Consider the following 22,900-nt stretch of genomic DNA (forward strand, 5'->3'; position numbering starts at 1 on the left):
GGATCTAGTGCTGACCAACACAGGCATATTCCTAAATTCCTGGAGCCTCAAGCCTATCTGAAGATAGGAGATATGAAACCTATATACAAACAATTATTTAAATTTTGATTATGATGAACTCAATGAAACACAAGTACAAGATCTATAATAGCATGTAGTTGGAGAATTAGGCTAGTCTGAGAGACTCTGGGAAGGCTGCTCTGTATGGAGTGATGTTCTAGCTGAGAAGATTACCAAATAGAGAGATGGAGGAAGCACATGGGTGGGAGACTAAAATAAAAGTTGCTCATTGCAAATAAGGAAGCAAAAGCAAGCCAGTAAGGATGGAGACGTGTCATCATGAGGAAGGGTATTCTTAGATGGAACTGGAAGGTTACGCAGGCTCCAGACCACATAGGGTTTTGTGAGATTTTTGTCTTCATTTTAGCATTAAAAAGGAATCCTTGAAGAAAGGAAGTAACATAGGTTGCTTTAAAGAGATGGCTCCAACTTCTGAGAAGAAAATAAATTAGTGGGGCTGAGAGAGAGAATAAGGAAGTAACAATTAGGAAGATATTTCAATAGTTTTTTTGTTGTTAGTGTCATCGAGTTGTTTCCAAGTCCTAGAGACCCTGTATACAGCAGAGCAGAACCTTGCCTGGTCTTTGTGCCACCTTCTTACCTTTTGGCGCTATATTAGACAATGTTCCCCTGCTATTCATAGGGTTTTCATGGGTAATTTTTTTGCAAGTGGATTGCCAGTTCCTTCTTCCTAATTTGTCTTAGTCTGGAAGCTCTGCTGAAACGTGTCCACCATGGGTGACCCTGCTGGTATTTGAAATACCAGAGGCATAGCTTTCAGCGTCAGAGCAACATGCAGCCACCACAGTATGACGATCAGCAGACAGGTGGTGTGGTTCCCTGACCTGGAAATGAAACCAGGCCTTAGCACTGAGACAGCCAAATTTTAACCACTGATCACCAGGGCTGGCTTGTAATACTTTGATCAGAAAATAACAGTAGCTTGGGCTACAGTAGTGGCAGTAAAGATGAATAAGTGAATTCAGTATATCTTTAGACATTTATTTTGGTGTTCAAATGGATATGAAAGAAGAGTATTCATGAGAAATGCAAGAGTGAGAAGTTCTGCTTTGGATAAAGGGTTTGACTAGGTTATTTCTAAAGTCCATTCCAAAAAAGGCTTAATCCTATTATTCTGTAACTCCGTAGTATTGACTTATATTGCAATTTCATGACAAAACAATAGACTTTGAATCCATTGTCATAGCTCCACTAGGGGTGCGGAGGGCAGGAAGGTAGAATTTCATTTGATTCACTGTATTCTTGTTTCTTCAACCACTGAAGACTTGACGGAGGTGCCCTATTTATTTAGTTTTCAGAATACTTAATTCCCTCCTGATAACTGCTGAAGTTAATATGTTGACAGTGTGACAGTAGTGGAGGATAACAAGTAATTACAAACAAACACTAAAACTAAAATAAACAGTTTATGCAGTGAGACTGGCTGTATTTCTTGGGTTGATCATGATTAAAGACCTGTGCAAATCCTCCCTCCACAATGATTTTCTCGCATGCTGAGATCCTGAGGGGAGGGTTCTTTATGGCTCCATCTGCATCTGAGTTATCACCAGGCTCTCTCTAACAGAGGGACAGGAGATTTTCAATTAAGCCTTTGTGAATAAAGACAAAACCCTTTGCTGAAGTAATTGTCTGGAAATCAGTGGCAACCCAATTTTCAACATGCAGTGTAGCCATTAATTGGCTAGGTGCCAACAGTGGGCAGGAGGGGTTGGGGAGAAGCTGTCAGAATAGAACATAAGGCACAACTTAATGTCCCTGGCAAGTTTGCTTCCCTATGGTCCCATCAGAAGGGACAGTCTGATTGAAGATCTGTAATTATTTTTCCAATGTAATATCTATTGGTTATGTGCTCTGTTCTATTTATTTTTCTAATACTTTGTTTTAGCTCAATAGACTTTTAGGGAGGGAAAGCCAATATTGTAATAAATTATTGGAAATTAGATTAAAGTAAATTAGCTTTCATCAAATATACATAATCTCAATGCTTAAAAAATAAGAAAGGGACTTTTGTTTCCTGGAAGTAGTTTCAGTTTTAACTTTGAATGACTGTGGGGTAAGATTTTCCATAATATTAAATTCATAAATCCTAGACTGTTTTGTTTCTTCCAGAAATAACAGTAATGAACCCAAAGGGAAACTTCTTGATACAATTGTTTAGGGCTTTCTGAACTCAGAGTGGTTCTTTGCATGTGGGGGGAACTCAATGATGAGTAGTCAATGACTGAAGACAAAGCACAGTCTCAAATACATAGGCTGAAAAGATAGGCAAAAGTTCTGTTGGCATAATCCCTCAAAAGATCGGATAATTAAAACCATATATTCCGTAGTAATATAGGACAGTCTGCATATCTTTATGGAAGTTAAGATTTATCATCCAGAATAAAAGAATATGTAGACATGAAAAGAAATATAGAGGATGGTACAAATCCTATATTTGGCAAATGAGAGTACAGAGAATCAGATATCTAAGTTATGGAAACTCCAAATCCTAGACAAAATGATGGAAGCAGAATTTTAATCCAGGTCTTAACTTCTTGTCTATTGTATTTTCCATTGTTTGGCCACCTTGTTGTAGGGGATCATGCTTTGTCATTTTAATGTTCCCTAAAACATTTAAATTTGCCTTTTAAGTAAGTACATTCCTTTCTTCCTCCCACTAGTGACAAATATGTTGTTTCACATGCATTCTTTCCATTTACATTCAGTTTATAGAGAGGGAATGTTTGCAGAACTCAGCTGAAGAGGCAAACCTATTCTGAAACCGTCTGGGTCAGTCCTGCTTCAACGCCAAATAGTGACCCAGACCGAAAGTCACAACCAAATCTTGATTGTCTTGCATCTGCCTGTGCTGAGATTGGTTGTGAGGGCTCTTCCTCAGGACTTGTAACAAATAATATGTAAAATGCCCAATTTTGCAAATTATTTTTAACAAAATAAAATAGCCACAAATTTATCTCCGTAATACTATCACTCTTATTCACTTGGAGTTTTTTAATTTATTTTTTCTTCCGGTGGGATAAAAAGAGATGAAGTTTTGGTTACAGATCACATAAAAGTACATTCTCTTCATGTGTTTTTTTGTCTGTGTGTGAGGAAGAGTGGCCCTGAGCTAACATCTGTGCCAATCTTCCTCTATTTTATGTGGGATGACGCCAGAGTGTGGCTTGACAAGTGACCCAGGATCCAAACCTGCAAACCTGGGGCCACCAAAGCAGAGTGCGAACTTAACCACTACACCACCAGGCCGACCCCTTCATGTGTTTTGAGTGAAGAAAAGATTGTGACACCACTGAAGTAAAACATCTTGTCTTCATTTTCAGTACTCCAATACATAACCATGGACTTTCTGATTTCCTAAGTGACCTTCTTTAAGACCTTGAGTTCTTTTTTAGGTTGTGTACCTGGTTCATTTTCCTTTACATCTCTTCTACACAGCTACAAAGTAGGCTAAGGAGCAAGGAAGGGGATTTATGTTAATTGAGGGTCTGCTGTGTAGATGCTCTCCGTGGACACATGTTTACTTAATTTAAACCTCTCAATCACCCTGTGAGTTTCTATTATTCCTTGTTACAAATGGGCAAAAATGAATTTGGAGATATCTATCAGCCAGCAAATGAGTGTAGAAAAAAAGGAGTTTAACTTATTTTTATTGCTTTTACCAAAAGTCTATTTACTCCACTAAGCTGATGTCCTGATCGAATTCCTGTCTTTAGTTAAGGAGGCAGGAACCATAGCTGGATGCTTTACAAGACACGTGTGCAATCATCTTTGCCTTTTGTTGCATTTTGACCTTATATTGCACTTTGGGGAATGGAGCTCTCTGGAAGAACTCAGCATACACATACGAGGGAAGGTTGTTGAAGAGGATTCAAGAAATGAAAAGGATCCTGGTCCTGTTGACTAGATAAGGAAACAGGAAGAAGAGCAGATTCTGAGGAACTATGATGAATTCAATTTAGAGGAGGTTGGAGGAAGGTCATATGAGGAAAAAAAATTGAAATACGTGGTAATAACATTCCAAGTGTTTTAAAAACCACACTAAAAGAAAGATGGACATCTTTTAGAACTTAACTTAAATCCCATCACATACTAACTATATGAACTCAGTCTTCTCTTTTGGAAAAACGAGGATAATGGCGCCCACCTCATAGGGATGCCTAATGAAAGGCAACCCAATAAGAAAACTCCCTGTCAATCCCCCCACCCAGCACCCAGCTCACTGTGGTCAGGAGCAGATATGGGTGCTTCCCTGTCCTTCTCCTTAGTTTCAAGGAAGGGGAAACATTTAGCATATTAATGTCCACTTTTTTTACAGGCTTTGACATATTCAAGATATTTCTGTGGGGAAAAAAGTGCCCTAGGTAAATGGTGTATGTCTCTCACCAGTGTCAACTTACTTGACAGTTATTGTCATCATTTTTTATTATACATTATTTCTCATAATCTTGAAAGAAAAATTGCCCCCTCCCCTGTTACCAAAGCAGGCCTCGAAGATTTTTCATTCTTCTTTTGATAAATGACATGATATGAATCAGCTTTTACTGCACAATATGAACTGTTTCTATAATAAAAATGCACCATACAACAATTCCATTGCCTTTATTGGATTTAGGGTTTTTTATTTTAGTTGTTTGCACTGAGATATCCATGTAAACGATTTTTAAAATCAGAAGTAGAAATCAGAGGTGTAAACTGTGTCTTTAAGGCCTAACTAGCTATTTTAGCTTAAAAAAAACCAAAAGCAAGCCCATATTAGCTTACATTTCTACCCCTCATAATCAAGAGAATTGTTAGGAGAATTTTGGAAGGAGTAATGGAGAAGCAAGCATTGAAATTAATGCAAAACTGACTAGTTAATTAGCTAAACCCATTATTTTCATACAATAGATTATCCAATGATTATACTATTCAATGTCACATCATATAAATGACTTATTTGATTTGGTCTGGATAGACAACATGCTTTAAAAATGAGGATTCCAGTCATTAAAAGAACAAGTGACTTGACTGATATTGCCAAGTCAGTGTTAGAGCCAGGACTAGGACTCTTTTCTCCTTGCGCCTGGTGCAGCAGAGCTCTTACTGAATGTGTCTGAGTGGTAATGTTGGCATAGCTCTTTGACGGGCACTATGGAAGGAGAAAAAAGAAGAGGGCCTGGTCTCATCAAGAAGAGGTAAATATTTTCTTGGGGGGTAAAAAAAATGCATCTTTGTAAAATTACTGTATCCTTTCACATACACTGTTTATGTGCTAAACTTGGGAGCCCAGAAAATATATGACAGTGTCAGAAAAAGTGTTCATTGTGGGGTGCCGACGAGAAATACGAAAGGGCTTAGATATGAGAGAGGGTTTTCCCAAAAATTATTCGGCTGTCTTAGAAAAAACGTGAAAGGACAAAATCAAGAACCCTTTTGGTTAATCTCCATCCTCCTCTCCCCCATCAGATAACGAAAAGGATGCGGGAGCAAAAGTGCATCGTGGTTTAGCAGCAGTGTTTGGCACAGCTGACCACTCTCTCCTCTTCGAAATACTCTCTTCTGCTGCTTAATTTTTTACTTTGGATCTTCTGTCTGTTTCTTCTTAGACATTTTTCCTTTGGTTCCTCCTGACTTTATCAGTCTTCAGGCCTTTTTTTCTAACTGCACTCAATGAAGAGTTGATTTCATGCAGTTTCAAGACTTTCTTTAGCATCACTGTGCTGAAGTCCCCCAAATGCATTTTTCTAGCTGAGCTCACTCCCTTAAATAAGAAAAAAAGTCCAGATTAGAAAGAGGACTGGATTTTGAGGAGTCAGGATGGGCTTCACGGAGTTGGTGGGATCTGAGCTCGTTTTAAATGGTGAAATAGGTTTTTAGATAGAGAAGAAGGAGATGTGCAGTTTGTGAAGAATGGTTAAAAATGTCCTGTGCAAAGGATCGAGAAGTAAATTAGTGAAGTTTAAATGGAGAATTAATATTGGACAGCATAGAGAAGAGAGCTTAGAAAATTTGATTGGGATCATCTCATGGATAACATTCAATTCAAGAAGGGGCCAGGCCGGTGGAACAATGGTTAAGTTCGCACGTTCCGATTCGGCAGCCTGGGGTTCCCCAGTTTGGATCCTGGATGTGGACATGGCACTGCTGGGCTAAAGCCATGCTGTGGTAGGCGTCCCAAGTAGAGGAAGATGGGCATGGATGTGAGCTCAAGGCCAATCTTCCTCAGCAAAAAGAGTAGGATTGGCAGTAGTTAGCTCAGGGCTAATCTTCCTCAAAATAAATAAATAATAATAATAAAAAAATTTAATTCAAGAGGTGAAATTTTATTTTACATATAGTTCCTCCCTCCTATAACCTAAACATTTAAAGGAATCACTTGTAATCCTCCTAGTTGGTTCGATACTACAGTCAATTCAAACAGTTCTAAGGGGTACTTGGAAACTAATAAAAGCGTAAGAGTTAAAACACATATTTCACGTATTTTTTTTTGAGAGCTCTAAGTTAACAGTGAGGATGCTTATGGGGAGGGAGAATTTCCTAAACTTTAAATTTCCCCTGGTAGTTGGAGAAGAATACTCAATAATCAGCTATTACTTTGGAGAGAAAAATACAATTAACGAAACATGACTTTTACTGCAATTTTGCACAGGAAGGCAGAAAGAGTAGAATTGGACCTTTGAATAAAAGCTGACATTAATAAGGCAACTTTTATATGTCTTATGACTAATAAGAAATTGATTTGGAGGGTTGTGTATTTGTTTTACAAATTAATTTATGGTTAAACAAAAAAGGTCAATCGGTGGAGTTAGGGCAGTAAAGGGAAAAGGACCTTCAACTGGAAAGGGGATTTGGCGTGGCTTCGCTAGGGATTCAGTACATGAACTTAAGCCTATCGTGCCATCTATGCATTCCTTATTGTTCTTGTTTGTAAATTGTAAACCCTACCTTCCCCACTTCATTGAACCAATCAGCTGTGGATTAAAACAGATAATGAACATGAAAGTTTTCATGTTTATAAAGCACAAGGCAAATGACAAGTGGTGCTTTGGTAACTACTGTTATTATTATAAATGATATCGTATATGAGTAGACCAGGACAGGCAGGAAAGTAGAAACAATTGAGAGTTGATCGTGGTTACATTGAGGTGACTGATGTTGTGGATGTCAAGAAGTGAATTAAATTGAGTAAATTATGGTTCAATTTTTACTCCTTTTCAGTTCACTTTTTCAGCCTTTTGACTAGCTTTTAAGGTGCTAAATGGAATTACATTTTAATAGAAAATGTAAAATTTTCCAATGTTATGGCTCAAAAACCCAGTAAATCTTCAGAACGATCAGCCCTATTCTTCCTTCAAGCTGCCTATGACAACTCTCTCTCCTCGAATCTTAAAGAAAATAGAAAAACATTTTCATTAAAAAATAAAATCAAACAACATGTTCAAGAGTAAAACCCTTACCCAAAAATATATGTAAGACCAAACAATGGCAAACTTCCCCATGAGAAGTTGAAGGCTGATATAGTTTTCTTGGTTATTTTTTTTGTTTTTTATATTATGGTTCCTTAAGCAAGAAAATGTAGAGAGTGAAGCATCTTATTTGTTGACTCTAGAGACAAAGACTCATATTAGGTCATTTATGTCAAAACTCCTTATAGCCTTCTGAATTATCTGAAAAATTGGTCTTCTTTTCTTCTCATCTCAGGAAATACTGCCATTGTCATATTAGTTATTAAGTTTAAAGCCTACACAAAATACAGTGAGGAATGTATTTGACTGTTTCATCACTGGGCTTATTTAGGTCATGACAAAAATAAGTAGCTTTCTCAAGACGTTGAAATTATTGAGAATAGAGGTTTTGCTTTTTTTTTTTTTTTTTGAGGAATATTAGCCCTAAGCTAACATCTGCTGCTAATTCTCCTCTTTTTGCTGAGGAAGATTGGCCCTGAGCTAACATCTGTGCCCATCTTCCTCTACTTTATATGTGGGACACCTGCCACAGCATGGGTTGCTAAATGGTGCATAGGTCCGCACCCAGGATCCAAACTGGCAAACCCAGGCCACCGAAGTGGAGCAGAGAAACTTAACCACTACGTCACCAGGCTGGCCCTTGAGAAATGGGGTTTGCTTTTGTATGCTTTTTCTTCATCTTAACACTGTAACCAAGAATTCCTTCCACTCACATACTACTTCTCCTTATCTTCACTCCTAAAACATTTTTATTTGTCTTTGCATATGGATTTGCAGTGTGTTACTATCAACAATCAAGTAGATATTGATGAGGGCTTGATGAGCCGAAGAGTAGAAAGAAAGGTTTCTTGGACTCTCAAGGTCTAGTAGTAGTGCCCCTTTATTCAGAGAATAGCATGGGGACAGGACTAATAGGTAGTGAAGAGCTACAGTGTAGGGTAGGACCTGTGGGCTGTGAAGAGCTGCAGTGTGGGAACAGGATCCATGGGCAGAGGAGAGCTGCAAACATGGGTTAAGGGTAGGGCTAAAGTTATAAGGCGTAGGTATGTGAGTTAGCTCTTTACAAGACAAAGGAAAGATTATGTAAAAAAGTCGATAAAATGGTATCAGTGCAGCTGGGGCCTGGTTACTTGGTAGTCCTATAACTTTAGATAAGAATCAGATCGGATCAGGTCAGAAAGTCCTATGCTTCCCGAGGATGATATAGGTCAGTATGTAGGAAGCTTCTGTAGCTGGGGCAGTCTTGATCCTCGTCAGATATGGGTTCTAATCCTCATTATGGTCTTCTCTTTTCCTTCTTGGTGTACTGTGTAGGGGAGGAAGACATTTCCTCTACCCACTCTGGGTCCTTCTGGCTGGACTATGAATTAAATTGACATGAGACAGAATAACAGGAGAAAATTAAACAAAGCTTTATAACATGTATACATGGGAGAGACACAGGAAGACTGAGCAACTCACCAAAATGGTGGAAGCTCTCACCTTAAATAACATCTTCAGCTAAAGACAAAAGAGGATGTTGGGGGTGGAGGAAGTCACTTATGGGAGATTACCAGAAAAGTACAGTAAACAAGAGTAAGGTTATTATGCATATTTAAGTCTTAGCCTTCCACGTTGATAGGTGTTTTTAGAGGATAAATTCATACCCCCTTCTTCCTGGTACAGAAAGGGAGACGCCTTTACAGATGGAGATTTCCTTTACAAATGTAAATGTCTCTTAACAAAGGGTAACTTCTACTTTTCAGAATTTCTCTCATGTCTGCAGTTTTTAAAAGTAACCAGCCCCAAATAATCCTCATGCCAAAGAGACATACCTTGGGGTGGCCAATTCCAAACCCCCACAGCTGCTTCCCTTCAGAGATCTGCCTGGTCCTGGGCTTATGCAGATTCTGCCTCCTGTCACAGTACCATGCTCCATCAATAATCTTTTAAAAATAGGAAAGGGAGAAAAACAGTGATTTTTAAAATGTATTTATAAAACATGCCCCCACCCATTTATAAAACAGGTATGAAGTGTTTGAGGCAGTGATTGGATAGTGGAGAGCCAAAGTGATTTCACAGAGCAGAGGGTTACAGTCAAGATGACAATAGTCATGAGCTACTTGTCAATCTATGAGTCTGGGCTTGTTCCTAACTGAGTTGGTAGCTCAGAGTGATGAATGGATATGGAATAGAAAGCAAACACCAGGGGAATTCCTGCCAGAAGAGCCCTTTGTAAACAGCATTCCTGGGTCTAAGAGGAGGAGATAAATAATTTTCTGAGGGCATGAAAGGACACATTACTCTGATTGCTGGCACTTCTGTTGGCTATGAAAAAAAAATATTTTGGCCAAAGTAGTGCCATTGGTGGTCCAATATCAATATAACCTTAGACCAGTGGTTCTCAAAGTGTGATACATCAACCCCTGGAGAGATCCCCAGATTTGTTCAGAGAATCCATAATGTCAAAACACTTTTTTTTTCTTGGTGAGGAAGATTGGCCCTGAGCTAACATCTGTGCTAATCTTCCTCTATTTTGTATGTGGGATACCACCACAGAACAACTTTATGAGCAGTGTGTAGCTTGCACCCGGGATCCGAACCCGTGAACCCTGGGCTGCTGAAGTGGAATGTGCAAACTTAAGTGCTACACCACTGGGCTGGACCCTCAAAACTCTTTTTGTAATAAAACTAAAACAATATTTCCAGCTTTTCACTGTATTCACGTTTGCGCTGATGGTACAGAAATTATGGTAGATAAAACTGCTGGTGGCTTAGAATAAGTCATCAAGGTGGTAGCGAATACTGCTAGTGATTATTTTATTTTTGACCATCACACACTCACAGTAAAAATATGCCAGTTTAATTTAAGAATGTCTTTAGTGAATCAGTAAAAATTATTAATTTTATTAAATCTAAATCTCTACCCTTGAATACATAGCTCTTTCATATTCTGTATGAGGAAATGTTAATTGTACATTAAGCCCTTCTGCCTCAAACCGATGTTAGATGGTCGACTCCAGGCAAAGCACTTGTGCAACTGAGTGGCATGCTACCTTAGCCACTTTGTTCATAGAAGACCATTTTTCATTTATAATAATGACTGACTGACAAAATATGGTTATTTAGACTAAGGTATTTGGTGGATATTTTCTTAAAAATAAATGAATGAGCTTGTTACTTCAAGGAAAACGAATGAACGCATCATCAAGCTTTCATATAAAAAATTAGAATTTTGGAAAATTTGTATGTGACACATGGAGCTGGACAGCGTTTCAATATTTAAAGACTTTTCTGATGAAATTGGTAGTGATATTAGTGAATCTGACTTCTTCATATCTTATAATGAAATGTGTCAAACTTAGTCTGTAAACCAAAGTTTTCCAAATGCTAAGTGTAGGATTTTTCAAAACAATTCACGCGTAAAGGTTCACTCAAAATTCAAGATTCACCAATGGATTTTAAATGTGTAAAGAGATTATTGATTTGATCTCAGATTTCTATGTTGCAACTAACGTTTAAGAAACTACCCTACCGCTTGCCAAGTTTCGGTGTGGAATCAAAGGGGAACGTCCATAATTATCTGAAAAGGGAAATACTCCTCCCTCCCCCAATTTCATATCTGTGTGAGCCCAGATTTTCATTATTTACTGTAACCAAACAACATATTGGTACATACGGAAAATAAGAAGCTGTATTAGTCAGTGTACTCCAGAGAAACAGAACCAATAGGATATGTATAGATATGTATAAGAGGATATTTATTATAGGAATTAGCTCACAGCATTACAGAGATTGAGCAGTCCCGTGATCTGCCATCTGAAAGCTGGAGAACAAGGAAAGCTAGTCTTGTAATGTAATCAAAGTCTGAAGGCCAGGGAACCAGGGGAGTCTATGGTCCTGGTCCAAGTCTGATGTCCAAGGGCAGAAAAAAGGACAAATTCGTCCTTCCTCTGCTTTTTTGTTCTATTCAGGCTCCCAGCAGACTGGAGGATGCCACTTGCTTTAGTGAGGATGGATCTTCTTTCCTCGGTCTACCGATTCAAAGCACAGTCTTTTCTAGAAATACTCTCACAGATAAACCCAGAAATAATATTTTAGTCAGGCATTCCTTAGCCTAGTCAAGTTGACACATGAAATAAACTATAGCAGGAGCAGATATAAAAATCTAGCTGTCTCCTATTAAGCCATATGGATTTGAAAAATGTAAAACAATGATGCTCTTCTCACCAAATATTTTTTTTGAAATTATAGCTATTTTGCTTCATAGATTTTATTTATGTTAACATATAATGAGGTTTATTGTATTGTTATTGTATTGTATTGTATTTATTGTTAAATGTATTAATAAATGTTGTTAAAAGTCTGTTTTAATATATGATATAAAAATGTTAATATATAACCCATATAAACAAAAGATATATAGAGTTCTCAATAATTTTTAAGAGTAGGGTCCTGACCCTTATCTTACACTACTCAAAATATATTAAAGACTTAAATATAAGACCTGAAACTTTAAACTCCCAGAAGAAAACATAAGGAAAATGCTCCCTGACTTTGATCTTGGCAATGATTTCTTGGATAAAACGCCAAAAGCACAGGCCAAGAAAAGATAAAATGGACAGATTCCCTTTATCTGGAAACTTCATTTTGCCGTTCAAGGCTCCAGTCTTTCTATGTATAAATTTCATGACCTCTTGGGTCTCATTCTGCTCTGAAATTCTATGATGACCTAGTATGATAATAAGAGCTGTATAAACTCTGAACAAGATGAGAGTAAAACAATGTAGGATCATAAAGAAGTTCTCTGGAGTGATGAGAACAGATCTGAAAAATAGGCAAGTTTGATGGACGGAAAGAAAGCTGGTAGGCTTTTCAGGTGTAACAAAAAGTCATAACATCCAGAATGATTATGAGGATGTGTGGGTGGGAATAAGGAGCTTTTTCTGACTAGAGCAAAGAGTTCATATAAAAGATTAGTGATAAATACCACTGGGACAGCAGGAAAAAAATAGGATGATTGTCAGTCCTGAGACTTAAGACTTTAAACTCTATCTAATTGCCAAACATGTGCTCCCAAACTGTCTCTATGTGAGCTAGCAGAGAAAGGCAAGCACATTTAAATAAACGTACATTTACGTTTTAATATCTGTATGTTTCGATAGTTGTATATGTGTTTTAATAAGTGAATTTATTTTAAATTCTAATAGAAACAAGTATATCAAGTAATTATAAAGGTATAATGGTACTGATATAAAATTCTTTTATAAATATATTTACTTCTGGAATAATAAGTCAATTTTTAAATTCCTTAAGTAAACAATAGTACATCTGAATGGCAGATATCTAATTAAGTAATTTTGATTAGAAAACTCTTCTCATTAAAAAAGTCAAACATGATCAGAATAAATTCAGATCCTTTATGTACTGGAAAACTGAAATTTACACTAATAAAAATCAAGCGACTATCAAACCAAAAGTCCTAACTTGGATATGATAATTGTCAGTATACTGGGTCTCCTTGCCAGTTGTATTTCTGGGACAGTTTCCCAGTCATTAACTTTTTTTTTTTAATCCCTATATGCCAGAGATTTGGGCCATTTAACTCTCGTTTTCATCTTGTTTGATCTGCTACAAATTACTGTTCCACTGATCTGGTTCTGAAATGATTTACTTTCATCCATAGCACATTAAATTTTAAAGAGGTGCTTTTAATTGCTTACCCAACGGTGAACTGAATATAGGTTCAGGAAGCCTGGGTTCTCATTTCAGCTGCATTGCCTTTGGCAAGTTATCCGGGCATCTGTATTCTTTGATGATGCTTGTGACTCCTTATCATTCTAAAATGTATGAAGAATGCAAAATGTGCTAGACACAATACCAGGTGTTCTACATGCCATCTCATTTAGTTAATTATCCAACAGTCTGTGACCGTAGCTATAGACAGCACCATTTTGTAAGTGAGATTGCTGATGGCTAAGGAGGGTAAGTTCCACATATGCTCAAATATGAACTAGCCCTTATAAAAGGAATAGCCTTATGGTGGAGTCCTTCAATATGACTCAAAATTTGGAGTACTCTCTCAGTTACCTTATTTTATAGAATAAAATGACATGTGAGGACGACATGCTAGCTGGAAACACCCTCAGTTACTGCTGGTGACAAATGTTTAGAGAAGTAGAATTGGTTTAAATTTCTGTAAAAAAAAGGCCAAGAAATTTAACATGGATTTAATAATGATTCCTGGGAATATGAGCTCACAATTCCAATAATGAGGATGGTTACAATCTATTCCAACAAGACAAATAGAAAAAAATATTTACTGTGCTAAAACTATGCAAACAAAACAAGACAAAGTAAAATGTCCACTGACAGCATTTTTCAGAAATTCGAAAAGTTCAATATCTCAAACCAGATCCAGAAAACAGTACTCAATGACCTTACAAATGGCTTTATTTATAAGACACTGATATCAAAGATGATTATGAAGAGTTTAAATAATTTTAATGTATAAAATATGGTAAAAGAATACCATATATAAATTAATGCATTATTTTATTAAGTAATTTAAAATCTATAACTGTATTTAGAATTAAATATTATGTAACTCAGTTAATAAATTCAAAACTTCTTTTGGATCTTCTCGTTTGGAACTTGGGAAGTCCCTCATATTTGATCAATTATAGTTACTCTCTAATGATATGTAGCCAAGGAAATGACAGAGAAGGGATTCAAGCTTTGAATTCAAAGCACATTCTATATTCTATAAATCATGTTGTTAAAATTTTGTGTAACTTCCTAGAATACCAGGATAATTCAAAGGAAATTAATGGTTACTGAGGTGTTCGAGAGAGTCTTAATGATAGATGCAATGTTTGAACTGAATGCCGAGGGATAGTTAGAATTTTTATTGACAAGAAAAACATTGTTAACAGTGAATATCAAAAAATAGTGTCACTCCATTCTTAAAAATGTACCTGTTTTGGTGGTCTAATAGTAATACTGTTATTATTACTACCAAAAATGCTTCACATTTATTGAGAATTTACAGTTAAGCACCATGCAAAGCCTATCAGAAAATGGTGATATTCAATTCGTACAATGACCCTGAGGATTGCTATTGTTCTCTTTCTAACACAGAGAAAATTGAGACTAAAGGGAGATTAAGTAATTTGCCTGACATCATAACGAAAATAGCAAAACTGATCCAGACCCAAGTATATCCAAATCCACTACCCGAGTTCATAAACCATAGCACTCTGTCGCCTTAATCTTTCTTTCCATTTTAAGGTCAAAAAGTCTTGAGAGAGAGAGAGAAAGATTAGTAAAGACTGGAATTGTCAAGGAAGCTTTCATGCAGGGTTATATTTTGGTTTGGCCTTGCAAGATACTTACAATTTGGATATGCAAAAAGGATATGGGAAACTATGATCATCCGAATAAAAAGTTATAACTCTGGACACACTATGGGGCAGGCAGGACAGTGGGAAATGTGTAAAACCGTGTTTATCCCAACTGACTAGCAAACTGGAAGACCTGGCTTCCCCACTGTTAATTCTAGGCATTTTCCTGCACTGAAAGTTTTCTTTGAACATGTAAGAGTACAGGGATCCTGAGTGAGCATGACTGACCAGGATTTCAAGGAAAAAATGCCCATTATATATTACTCAAAAGGGAAGGATAAATGGCCATGCCATAACTGAGTTGGCACCTTCCATTGATTGTTAAAACTTTAATCTGGCTCTTATGTCTCTGTCGACCGAATGTTCACACATGAGTTGTTTTAAATATGAGGTCAGTACTGACAGATGCAGTATCATGTTCCATGAGACTTGCCTGATGTTTGAGAAAGCCTAGGAAAAACCAGCTATTGAATTGCTCCTTTCTCCCTTTCCCCCACTCACGCCTCATGGTTGCCCCTGTGATGCTTTGAGCAGAACTAAGTAGTGCTTGATGTAACTTTGAACACAGACATTTCACACACAGGCCTCACTCAGGCTGTGGGCTCCATCGTCCCCTCTGTCCAGCCTTGTCTTTGAAGTATTTAGATTCTCTCAGTGGTCATGTTGTGCTTGGGCTGAAAGCCAAAATTGCTAGAGCTATCCACTTTTCAGTTTCTGTGACTTACCCTGTGAACACTGACCACCAGAGATCTTAGAATATTCTTAGAACCTTTATTTCATAATGAATGTATGGTGTTTTGTGTGCTGTTCTTTTCTTTATCTGAATTGTCTTATACTTAGACACAACTATTGTCTTATACAACATGTATATATGTCTCTACCTATCATCTATCTATTTATCATCTTGTCAACCAGGCAACCGCATATATTAATGAATAACAAATTATATGTGATAAATATCTTCATTTAAAAAAAGGATCGTCTTGCTGCTTGTTGTGTGGCTTAACAATTTAGCTAGAGAGAGCCAAGTAACACATCACGTAACACTCAGGACTAGGAGCACATTAGGCGTCCAGTAAAATATTTGTCCTCAACAATACAAGAGCAATAATTCCTGTTAATGTTACTAATAATCTATAGAAACAAGAGACAGTTTTTGGGCAGCTGAACTTAGTGTCTGTTGAATTAATGACTGTCTTTGAGACTCCTAGGGCAGACCCAGTCCTTAGCATCCAGATAAAATCAATATTAAGCACACAAAGAAACTGCGCATTTTGCTTATGTTTTCAAAGATACTGCACAGTTAATGCTTTTCTCTTATATGAAGTTAATATATAATATATTTACAAGATGTTATTATAATATTTATTTTAATCACAATTACAAAAGAAAAATTTACTCATTAGGAAAAAAAAAAATGCCAAGAATAGAACAGTGCAGAAAAGAGAGGGTCATTACCCATTACCCAACAACCAAAATTCAGACAGCAGAAGTCTGTCATTTCTAACTCTGCCCTGTTAGACCTTTGCTACCACTATACCTGGATGCTTTCATTTAAGTTTGTATAGCTCTCCTTGTCCTTGCTTGTCCCACAGGATGTGTGTTAACAAGTATGCAAATAACTGAAAAGCAATGAGGAAGAGAGAGAGGGGAGTCAAGAGAACAGAAATCCTCCCAAATCAGAACTAGCTCATATGCACTAGTACATTTTCATACACAGCTATCAATATTTATCAATAACCCAGCTCAATTCTACCATCTCTGATGCTTGAAAATCACAAGGAATATGGTGACAGATGTGTGGAGCACAGACCTGACCTTCAGAATAACTGCCGCTGAGGCTCTCAGGGAGAGATCCAACAGGCTGCTACGGGCGGGTGGCCAGCAGAGTAAACAAAAGGAGAGGAGCTCAGCTCCAGGGCCTTCTCTTCTCTGCTTTCAGTGGAGAGAAGGCACAAATTCCCATCTGTCCTTCTCGATATTATGAAGAAAAACATTCACCGAGCGATGAGGCTTCTGATCCAAGAATGTAGATATTTAAGCAGAGTTTTCAGATAAGTAGGAAAGAACGAGACAGATTTGTGTTCTTTTAGAATGTAGAAACTGGAAGGCATATCAGGAAAGTTCAAGTTATCGAGTTTATGTTTATTACTCCTCACACACCAGAAAGCATAAAATCAGAGAAATCTCAGAAGTCAACTGGTTGTCCCTTTTTTTTTCAGAGTGGACATTCATTTCTTTTTATATGTGTCTTATTTTCTGTGTATTTGATTTTTTTCCATTTGAAAGCACTTTCACAGATTTTATTTTAGTGAAGTAACAGGGAAGTATCGTGCTTGATTCTTACTGTAGGTCAGCCATTTATGAGGTAAAAATTTAATTGAGGTATCTCTATGCATCAGTTTCCTCATATGTAAAAAAAGAATGACAATAGTAGCACCTAAAGTAGTGAGAATTGAATGATTTAATACATATAAAGCAGTTTTGAACGTTACAGCTGCCACATCATAAGTGTTCAATAGTTGTTGGCTGTTTTTAAGTCTCATAACACAGTCAGATCAGCTGTTCTCCCCATTTCACAGATGAGGAATCCAAGGGGCACAGATATTGAGTAATCTGCTTAAGGTTACAGAGTAGTCAATGGTCAAGTCAGGAGTGCCCTGTGCACAATATGACCTTTGGGTTCACATTGGTGTTAACTAAGGATCTTATTTATAGACTATTTCCAAATCACATTGACTTCTCCTTTCACGAAACCTCTATTACTCTTTTTTTTACTAATTCTTTTGTGTATTTTTATTTCTATTTATTAAACAGATTATAAACTCTGTAGGATGAGAATAGCATTTTTATTTCTACCACATCTTTCACAGCCCTTGCTATGAAACTGTAAAAGAAAAATTACACTGGACATTTTTTAAAAATGAAAGAAAAACTTTATTCAAGACTATCACACTAGGGGTCAAGACTATTGCAGTGAAAGAGAGATTGCACTCAATTCCGCTGAAACAAAAGGTGGGAAGATTTTAAACGCTGGGATGAGCTCATAGAAAAAAGAAACTGGAGGATATTCGAGGAAATTTGGTTAGTGTGGTTAGGCTATCTGTGATTGCTAATTGTCACTTACTGAAGTTAGGCTTCTAGGCTTCCACAGAGATTGGGAGTCAGAGGCCCTGTGTTTCTTACTGATTGCATTTCAAAGGGATGGCTCCCAGGCCCTTAAGAATGACTTTTTTCTAGATTGTAGAAGATTTGTATCTCAAAGAAGTGGAGACTGAATTTACCGCAAGTTTTGGGAAGTAAATGTTCTAAAGCTTTATTAATTTATTCTTTGGAATCTGAAAAGATCTTAGTCAAACTTCTTATTCTTACAATGTGTACTGGTTGTGTTAAAATATTTTGTTGGGGAGGGAGTTACATAGAGAAGTCAAAAGAGTGTCTAGTCAGTCAATGAGTTTAATGAATCATGACCAATCTGTCCAGGGGGAAATCTTTTTCTGAGTGCTGTGACTGGCAAGCAGGCAAATGTATTGCCTCTTTTGTGTGTGTGGTGTCTGCCCTTTTACTGGTGGAAGTGTTCAACAGTATTAAGATGCTCATGAAATAGCTAAGGAAATACATGAAATATGAAATTGGCTATCCAGATTTAGACATTTGGAATGTTTAAATCTATGTGGAATCTTTAGCATCTAGGACTCAAGAGAAGGGATACAGGCCTCAGGTGGAGGGGACTAAAGCTGGCAAAGGTGACTGGAGAGTCCCTGGCATGGTGCTGATGTGGGGCCTATAATAGAATGGCTTCTAAAAATGTGAGGTAAGTCCGTGTATGTGTGTTGTCATTTTTACTTCAAAATACATTTAAAGTGTTCACCAGGTGAAAGTTTTCATCTCACTAATGTGTCAGTATTCTATTCAGTATCAGTATATTTTAGAAAAGGTCCTCACAAAAAGTCCAGTAGATATTAGTACTTAGTAATTATTAGTGATCACATGTTAGGATCTTTTACAGCGTTAATAGATCAACAGAAGAGGAGAAATGACTGACAGTAAGATTTCCAAGGGTTAAGTAAATTATCTGTTCTCTTAATTGATAGAAAGTCACCATCTGGAGCTGCCATATTTTCCATAAAGAATTTTTTCTTTTGGTGACACTATAAGAGAGGAAATGAGCATATAATTCCTGTTCTGACTGTTGAAGGGAGCAGTCCAGACCTAATTAACGAAAGAGCTTAACGATAGGATTTTAGAGCACATGCGTACGTCAGTCCATCTCTGTGCCTTTGCTCTAAAGGCACAGCAGCCTCAGAGAGCATGAGGGTTTTGAATAACAAAGCTCCTGATGGTAGCTGTGGACAGACCAAAACCAAGCTTTCATGAAAGTCAATTTGCAAGTGAAAATCAATAAGAGAAACAATAGATAAATTTGGCGTTAGAACCGTGCCACTGTTATGTATTGTCAGTCATTTTATGAACTATATCTCTGTTATCTATGATTGTTTTATTTAGCAGTTAAAGATTATATAGTTTATACTGGCTAAAATAGTTATATTTTAATGCCCAGATACTAGACTAGAATTTGGTATTATTTCTATATTGTAGCTTTTTATGTATGTAGTGTACTTAATCTTACAGTGTTCATGCAATAACCAGATACTACTGCTGGCAAGGACATGATTTTAGGAGAAAGCAGCCAGCCTCTTCAATGGAGTAAACCATAAAAATTCAATTTTTGTTAGTAGAACGTTCCACAGATGATAGGATAAGACTGTGGAATAATAAGGCTATGTTTCAAAAATCTCCAAAAAGTCAGAATTGGTGGATGACTTCTAACTAAATGACAGTATGAATATTGCCAATGATTTCCATCATATCGAATCCCGTGCTTAGTTCACAGTCTATCTTACTTGACCTATTAGCAACATTTGCCACTAATCCCTTTTTATTTTTTTTTGTGTGTGTGTGTGGAAGATTGGCCCTGAGCGAACATCTGTTGTCAATCTTCCTCTTTTTGCTTGAGGAAGATTGTCGCTGAGCTAAAGTCTGTGCCAATCTTCCTCTACTGTATGCGGGATGCCACCACAGCATGGCTTGATGAGCAGGGCTAAGTCTGTACCCAGGATCTGAACCTGCGAACCCTGGGCTGCCAAAGCAGAGCGTGCAAACTTAACCACTACAGCACCGAGCGAGCCCCCCACTGATCACTTTTTTTTCCTTGAAACTTGAAGGATTCTTGACTTGGCTTCCAGGGTTCCACGTTCCCCAGGTTGTCTTCCTAGTCTATTGACCACTGCTTCTAAGTCTCGTTTGTTGGTTTATCTTCCTTTCCTTGATCTGCAAATGTTGAAAGTCCCAGGGGTTTATTTACATCCAAACTCCCAGAACTATGGCTTAAATACCATCTACATGCTGGTGAATCCTAAATTTATGTCTCTAGACTTATTTTCCTTCTTTTGAAATCCAGACATGTATTTCCAACTGTCAGACTGACATGTCTTCTCCATTGGGATAATTAATAAGCCATCTCAAACTTAAAGGTTTCTGAACACAATTTTCCATTTCCCTAACCCCAAACCTTCTCCTTCCATGTTTGCCTCCATCTCACTAAACAGTACACCATTCATCCAATTAACCAGGCCACAAACTAGAAGCAATCATTTTTCTGTTCTTTTCTTACACCCACATCCAATCTGTGGGCAATCCTTTCAAAGTATGTCTTAAATCTGATCATTTTCCACCACATCTTCTACTACGACCCTGATTCAAACTACTACCATATATTTTCAAAATACTTCTATAAATGCCTGCTTTCATTTTTCTTCTACTGTAGACTCCCTTTTACATATGTATTGATCTTCCTGAAAATGTAACTCCGATAATGTCACTTCCCTTTTTAATCCCTTCCCCATGGCTTCTCATCACACTTAACTCCCTCATGGGACTTATGTGTGCTATTTTGTTGCAGCCAATAATTGTGAGGGACAGCCCACAGAATCCTTAGATTTGAATCTAGACTCTACTTTGGGACTTGCAGCAAATTATTAATCCTCTCTGAGCCTCAATGTCCTTATCTGTAAAGAGCATGATGATAGTACTATCTCATAAGGTGGTTAGTTTTGAGAATTAAGCAAAGCGTTTCATAATAATCACTTGAAACTGGCATTTTCTATTTTTCTTGTATACTTTTCAATAAACACAGAGAATGAGTTTGTAGTAAGTACTCAATGAAGGTTAAAGATTATGGTGATGAGGTTTGGTTTTGCCCCCGAGCCTACGAGTTCTATGAAGACAAAGCCTAGGTTTATCTCGTTTGTTCTGTGTCCAGAGCCAACCATAGGGTTAGCACACATCAGGAGACCAGTAAGTAATTACTGAATGAGTGAAAGAATCTAATAAAACTTGTTGCCTATCTTTATCCTCAACTCCTTTTTCTCCTTTTGATTTTCTCTTTTCCAGCTATTTATATATTTACATTTTCCTAAGACCTGGAAATGCCCGTCTTCAGAATCCATTCTTCCTAAAACAGAGTCATTCCTTTCTGTTCATGCCTTTTTCCTACCCTGCTTTTACATTAGACCCCAAAGCCAGAACACTGGCAGCTGTCCATTTTTTTACCAAAGTAAGCTGAACCCGCCTTTCAGCTTTTAAAGCATCTCTCAAGTTCTCATCACATCAATTTATTGACTGAAGTGTTATACTTATGTCATTTATTTCTCTACTTAATAGTATTAGGAAGAAAAGAAAGTATAAAAGTGTGTGTGTATTAGGTTTCTTCTACCCTGGGAATTAGCTTTGGGAAATCAGGCAAAGAGGAAATCCATAGATTGCTATCAGAACTGTGTTTTGGTCCTGAAGTTACTTTTCATTCCTAAAGGATATAGCAATTATTAATGCTACACATGAAATATATCTGACTCTTTGCCTTTTGGATACATAGTAGATGTGCTCTTCATAGTTTCCTTATGTTTGTAGGGAGTCATGCGATTGGTTCTGGCCCATGAACTGTAAGTGGGACGATGTGTGTCACCTCCAGTCTAAAGCATTTACTTGTTACTGAGAGGCCCTCCAGAGCTCTTTTAGGCTCCGGCATGGTGACTGACCTTATTAGAGTTGGTGGCTGTTCCAATAGGCTGGGTCCCTGAGAGGATACATTGAGCAGAGTCCTCAGGCAATCTGTGATAAACACTTAGCGTACGTAACAAGTAAACTTTTGTCATTTTGTGCCACTGAGATTTGCAGTCTGTGTTATTTCAACATGACCTTGCCCGTTCTGACTTATACATAAGTTGATCTTTTCAACAAAACCATCATTTTCTACTTCTCGTTTCTTTTGAAATGAGAAAAATATCAATGATGAACGTGCTCTGTGCTCGAAAATATAATAAAATTTTAAGTCTCAGTCTCTGCTGTCATACTTTTGCTGATAAACTGATTAGAAAAGCATGCATATGGTCATGGTTGCGCTTGTACTTCTGTCACTATATTTTAAAGATCGTGAAATTTCAGATTCTACTCCAAGCCTCTCATTCAAAAATTGTTTTGCTTGTGAGAAAAAAAAAATAAGACAGCTAGCTAGAAATCTAGTTCTCCTTCTATTTCATGCTAATATTGATATTAAAAATGAATAAACAAATGGAATAAGGTGCTATCTCTATGGTGTCAAATTATTCATTTGTTTTGGTTAAACACAATCCCAGTCAATCTGAACACTTGATAAGATGTAGAGAAAGTGTCCGGTTAACTGATTGACCTGATGTCTCTGTACTACATACATATTGTCTAGGGAGAAGGTAATTGTAGTGTTTCTGTGCTTCATCTTATTTTTTAGTCTAGGCTAAGACTTTCATAGAAAGTGGACTGATATTATCAGTTTGGGGGGCAGGGAGAAAGCATACTACTCTCTAAGGAAAAGGAGAGAAAAAGATCTTTTTGGCCTCTTAGAGATTTTCTCCTGGAGTCAAATTATTAGACATTGTCTGAGAAAATAACCCAGCT

At 37.2% G+C, this 22,900-nt stretch overlaps 1 protein-coding gene across 2 annotated transcripts in view; it reads left to right on the top strand.

Annotated features, from left to right (window-relative positions):
* Positions 1-22,900, top strand: part of RIT2 (Ras like without CAAX 2) — a 346,591-nt gene that overhangs the window by 287,298 nt on the left and 36,393 nt on the right. The window lies entirely within an intron of this gene.

The sequence above is a fragment of the Equus asinus genome, chromosome 7, assembly GCF_041296235.1.
Source record: "Equus asinus isolate D_3611 breed Donkey chromosome 7, EquAss-T2T_v2, whole genome shotgun sequence".
NCBI lineage: Eukaryota > Metazoa > Chordata > Mammalia > Perissodactyla > Equidae > Equus > Equus asinus.